The sequence below is a fragment of the Sminthopsis crassicaudata genome, chromosome 4 (genome assembly GCF_048593235.1).
Source record: "Sminthopsis crassicaudata isolate SCR6 chromosome 4, ASM4859323v1, whole genome shotgun sequence".
In the NCBI taxonomy this organism is placed as follows: Eukaryota; Metazoa; Chordata; class Mammalia; order Dasyuromorphia; family Dasyuridae; genus Sminthopsis; species Sminthopsis crassicaudata.
Window position 1 is genome coordinate 216,644,102 of NC_133620.1, and position 6,000 is coordinate 216,650,101.

Below are 6,000 nucleotides of genomic sequence, written 5' to 3' on the forward strand. Positions count from 1 at the left end.
TTTGATTAGTTCAGTGTAAGCATTTATAAAATATTTACTATGCACCAAGCACTTTGATAAGCCATCAGAATACAAATATAAATAAAAACAAAAATAGTTAAGTGCCTGAGATCAGATTTGAACTCAGTTCCTCCTGAATTCAAGGCTGGTCCTCTATCCATCATAAGCACCTACCTGCCCCCAAGGAGTTTATAATCTAATGGGAGAAGAAAAAAAAATCACAACAGCAAGCTTTAAAGAGAGGAGGTAGATACTCCACATTGGAGTCTGATGCAACTTTTGAAAAAAAGTCCAAAAGCAATGTAGCTGCTGAGAAATGGGGAGAAATACTGTGCTGAGCCTTCTCCTAAAATACAGGTCCTGGAACCTATTGCTTGGTTCTTTCAGAGAAAGAATCCAGTCAGATAGACAATATGCAAAAAGACAAAAATATGTCTTCTAGTATCTTGCCCTTTAAGAAAATTATATTGTTCTTGTCATTACATGAGAGATGCTGAATTAGCAGATCCAGGCTATAAACAGTGTTATGTCAATTTTAAAAATAGAACATTTCTGAGTGTATGTGTTTAATTGTCTCAAGTGGTTAAGGAATATTCACAGGAGAGATTTTATCAAGTTAAGAGACATCTTTTAGTATAATTTGCACAAAAGAAACATTCCCAATACCACCTTTAAATTTGTGATCCTCTGATCTTAATTGTCTTAAGTGACAGTCAATTGCAGAAGATCCTTTGGGTTGATTTTTAGCTTTTATTCTTATCTAGAGGGAATATTCCAGCATATTGAATAAGTCCCCTGTGGGGAATCTCTAGGGAAACATAGAGAAAAAGCTCAGGTAAAATGAATTGTATATAGGCTATGATCTGTACCAATGTACAAAATGGAGAAATTACCCATATCCCAGTGAGATCACTCACCCAACCAGTAATAATATTAATAATAAATATTAACAATGTCCTTAGTGCTGTTTTGGTACCGAAATCCAATTGACAAATTCAGCCAGTGATGAGGGAAAGATTACAACTGTGGTGTCCTGTCTCCTAAAAGTTGAAAATCCTAGTTTATGTATAGGCTTTCTAAAGCTTTATTTTTGCTTTTGAGCATGCCAATCTTAAAAGTTTTCAACTCAAACTTTAACTACCTCTCACATGGAAATAATCAGTGCTGCCCATTTTCAAAGAAACTATAGGGAATAGTGAAAACAGCACAGGACCAGGAATCAGAATGAATTCCAGCTCCATAATTCATTACCTGTGTTACTTAATCATAAAAAAAATCAAATAACTTCTCTGGCTCTCATTTTCCTCACCTGTAAAATCTGAATTAGACTCTGAATTAGATGACTTTTACATTTTCCTTTGAGTACTAATAATCTGTGATTTCATTGGTATTTATTTAATAAAAGAAAGTCATCGTGACAAGTTGATAAGATTCTGTTCTCTAAATCTTGCTGAAGCTAAGTAGCATTTAAATATACTGAGGTTTTTTCCATATCTATTTGGACTGTAGCTTTCATTATCCCAGTTCACATGAATATTAATATAAAAAAAAAACCTTCCATTAGGTTAATAATTGCCTCCTATTACTCAAAGATTCATTCTGCACATGTGATGAGGAAATTCTTGCCTTCATATTTTAGCTATCTTTTACCACAAAATTCCAGCTGTCTGCATTGTATAGATAGTAATGTCGTGTCAATGAATTTACTGAGAGGAAAGTTGTGTGGAGACATTTTCACAGAATGTGTAACAAGGGGAGAATAGGGTAGCAATCAAAATAATGAGAGGTTCTATCCCTAACTCTGTCCTGAATTTCTTGGGGAAATGAAACTCATTTTATGAGGAGAGAGGTAACCATTATTTGCATACATTTTAGTTTTATTATAGATATTGGCTTGACCATATGCATTTAGGATATTTTATTTAAAATCATTAGAAATATTGTCTAAAACTATTTTCTGACTGCTTTTTTTTTTCTTTTCTTTTTTAAGGAGACTGGGAGTAGCTCTTTGTTTTCATTAATGTGGGGATAGCCCTTGGTGAGGAAAGCTACCGAGTTAATTGCAATTGCTCTGCAGATTTAGTCTTTAGAGAATTGCTTGGAGTAGTGAAAGGTTAAATGGACTTTCCCATATATGTCAAAGACAGAATTAGAACTCAGATCTAGGTCTCCTCTCTTATCAATGGCATCGTGCTTTCTTTGCATAATCCATTGAAAGTTACTGAAATGTTAAAAATTAATTTGGCTTATCATTAATAGTCTCTGGCATTTTATATAGTACTCTTGTCATTCTATGGTTTGCATACATTATTCCATTTGATCCTTACAACAATAGGCCTTTGGGAACAGATCCTTCACATATTAGCCTCTTCTTTTTAATGGTGAAGGAACTTATGAGAGAGGTTCAATCAAAGTTTCACAGCTAGTAAGGAGTGCTTTCTTCTGACTAAAATCCTATGCTCTTTTTATCATAAACTAATAAATTGTTATTTTAGGAAAGGGACTGGACCTGTGATCTCATTATTATAAAGAATTTCTAGGGGAAACTTCTAGCCATGCAGGTCAGCTTCCTCTTTTCAACTTAACTTCTTAGAAAATTATCTAGAGCATTGAAAAGTTAAGTTACTTGTTTATAAACACACAGCCAATGTGCAGGCTTTTCTGGTTTTGAGGTCAGTTTTCTATCCAATATACCACACTGTTTCACTTGTTTATATTTAGGAGGCTATAAGTAATCCTTTGACTTAATAAATTGCTTTTGGTACACCCTTTGTTTCATAATAGAATAAAAATAAGTTAATACAGAGGTCCAGAGTCAAAGAAATGAGTTTGACCCTAAAATAAATCAAGCTGTGACATGACAAAATCTTACTACAGTACATAGTGCTAATACCATCCATAGGAGGTATTCTGTTTGTGCTCACTGTTATCAGATGTTTCATTGTTGTGCTTTTAATAAATATTAGTAGGGCTCATATTGGCATATAAGTCCAGCACATTTAGAGATATCTGGTGCATTAAAAATATCTTCCTATAAGACTTCATGAGTGACTGAAGGTTAATAGACCAAGAAGCAATTTGCTGTCTTCTCAGAGATAGAAAGGAGGGAGCTGCCTGTCCATAATCCTATCTACTTGCTATTATAACTATTATTATAAAGATAAGTAAAATAACATTATACCTGCAAAACTGCTGTTGTGGGAAGAAACTAGTGTCAAGCACAGAATTTCAAAAATTGATTCATACATTTACATTAAATTCCCAGTTTTGTACTGTTTAAAAGCAAGATGAGGCTATTTTATATGAAAAGGAAACATTTAATTGAAAAGAGAGAGACAGAGGAGAGACATATATAGCGACAGAGAAGGAAGAGAGAAGGAGAGGGAAAAAAAAGAAGAGATGTAAAGAAATAGAAATAGGGGGAGGAAAGAGACAGAGACAGAGAAAGAAAGAGACACACAGAGACAGAAAACAAAGACACACAGAGAAAGACACACACACAAGACAGAGAGAGATGAAGAGACAGAGACAGAAATAGTCACTTAAAAATGAGAGGAAAGAGAGACAGAGACAAAGTCAGTCACTTAAAAAAGAGGAAAGAGGAAAAGACAGAGAGAGAGAGAGAGAGAGAGAGAGAGAGAGAGAGAGAGAGAGAGAGAGAGAGAGAGAGAGAGAGAGAGAGAGAGAGAGAGAGAGAGAGAAATAGTCACTTAAAAACGAGAGGAAAGAGACATGAGTAAATCACTTAAAAGAGGGAAGAGAGAGACAGAAATACACACACACACACAGAGACAGAGACAGAGACAGAGAGACAGAGAGAGAGACAGAGAGAGAGACAGAGAGAGACAGAGAGAGACAGAGAGAGAGAGAGAGAGAGAGAGAGAGAGAGAGAGAGAGAGAGAGAGAGAGAGAGAGAGAGAGAGAGAGAGAGAGAGTCACTTAAAAATGAGAGGAAAGAGACAGAGTAAATCACTTATGAGAGGAAAGAGGGAAGAGAGAGACAGAGAGAGAGAGAAGAAAGAGACAAAGACAGAGAGACAGAGAGGAGAAAGGCAGACAGACAGAGACAGAGACAGAGACAAAGAGACAGAGAGAAACAGACAGAAAGGAGAGACAGAAAGGATAGAGAGAGACAGAGAGACAGAGGGAGGGGGAGAGAATTCACAACTTTTTTTATCCTTTTGTAAACAGGTGGCTTTAGGTTGTGAACGTCTAAGTAAATTACTAGACTGCCAGAGATATTTAAATGTGGGTTTTGAATCTCCAAGAAGGAAAATTCTTCTGGGCATTAATACTCCAAGCCTTGACTTTCCCCTGACATGTTTGATGTGCATTTTCACATGACCTTTTCAGGGTTAGGACTCCAACTAAGACATTTTACAAACAAGGCAGAAGAAAAGAGTTGGGCAGAGGGGCAAAGCAGAAGTGTAAACAGTGAGAGGAGTTTGGAATGAAGATATTTGAATCTGAATGGCCAGTTAATGATTCAATTAGTTTTGCACTTTGTTAAACTACCTTAATCCTTCTTTTCCAGGTCCCCATATTGAAGCTCTTTGAAAAGAAAAATGCAAAGGATCTTAAGAAGAAAAATTCTAAGAGCTGAAGCCTTTTAAAAATCATTAATGCTTCCCAGCAAAATGCCTTCTATTGCAAATGATGTGGATGCAGAGCAGATATTGTTTTATGGAAGGAAAGATCTGAATAGGATTTCTTTGAATAGATGTACAGTAATGATTACTTTCCCAAGTAAGCTTATGAAGTATGTGCTCTGTTTTTAAAATATGGAAGAATTCTGTCACTTAAAAAAAAATGACCTATGTTTCTTTAATTAATATATAGGATTTAGAAACCTGCTGACTAGAGCAATCTATAGCACATAATCTGAAAGCCCCCCAAATAAATGATTATGGAGGAGAGGAAGAGGCTAAATAATAAAGTGGTCATCTTGAGAAATGTCTTTAGATGTTTTAATTTTTTTTTTTTAATATATAGAATCTACTTTCTGTTTCGACACAATGTATATGCACTAAACTCATATTCACCACTTTGTATTAAAAAAAAATTAAAAGATTTTTGGATAATGTGTGTATATGTTTTCCATTTGTAATTTTCTTTAATTTATAGGATATAGAGCTAGACCTAGAATGACTACTCTGGTGTCATCCAAAGTAACCATCTCTTTTATAGATTAAAAAAAATACTAAGATCTAAAGGGATTAGGTGACTTGCCCTTCATATTTATAAGTAAGGAGCAGAGCTGTAGTCAAACTCAGATCTTGCAACTCTAAATTCAATATTCATACTATTGTACCACACTGTCTTTTCCCTCCTATTCCTCCTACCTTTTTTCCCCCCTTTCTCTTCTTTCTCCTTTTTACTTCTTCCATTTTCAAATCATCATCTCCATCAAAAAGACTATGAAGTGTATTAAAAAAATTTTAAAAGAAGGTCTTGTCTATATAATAATTCAAATTTAGGCATATATCAAATTGTTACAGATAAAGATGTGTATGGGATATGCAAAGAAATAGAGGAACCACAAAATATATTAAAATGCAACAACTAATTTCATCCAAGAAAAAGTTGGGGAAGAGTGAATGGAAGGAGACTTGCTTGAACAAATGAAAGTCTGATTCATAGAACTTTTGTTCAAACAATGCTCTTATGTGCTTCTAGGTACATAAGGCAACTCAAACTATCCTAACAAAGTATTGCCAAGCATAGGTCCTTTGGGATCTACTTTAATGAATAGATGAGAGTAATTTATAATTAACATTTCATTGTTTATATGCAAATGAGCACATCTAAAGTCTTTGAAAAACAATTTGTTCTCCTAAGTAGGTTAAGCATTTCATTGCAATCTTGTTTACATTATTAATTTACTTAGAAAATTCTTTTTAAGTAGATAAAGTGAAGGTAAACTTCAGCCCAACCCATAGCTGAATTATCGAAACTTTTAAATTATTGTAGTCTGAACAAATGAGCTTTTACTGCAAATAG

At 34.5% G+C, this 6,000-nt stretch overlaps 1 long non-coding RNA gene across 1 annotated transcript in view; it reads left to right on the forward strand.

The window, feature by feature from the left end:
* The window catches only part of LOC141541226 (uncharacterized), a 127,541-nt gene extending 122,479 nt beyond the window's left edge, over positions 1-5,062 (forward strand). The window contains exon 8 of the long non-coding RNA XR_012481698.1: positions 4,535-5,062. This is a non-coding gene — a long non-coding RNA (uncharacterized LOC141541226). The remainder of the gene's footprint in view (positions 1-4,534) is intronic.
* Positions 5,063-6,000: the final 938 nt, after the last annotated feature.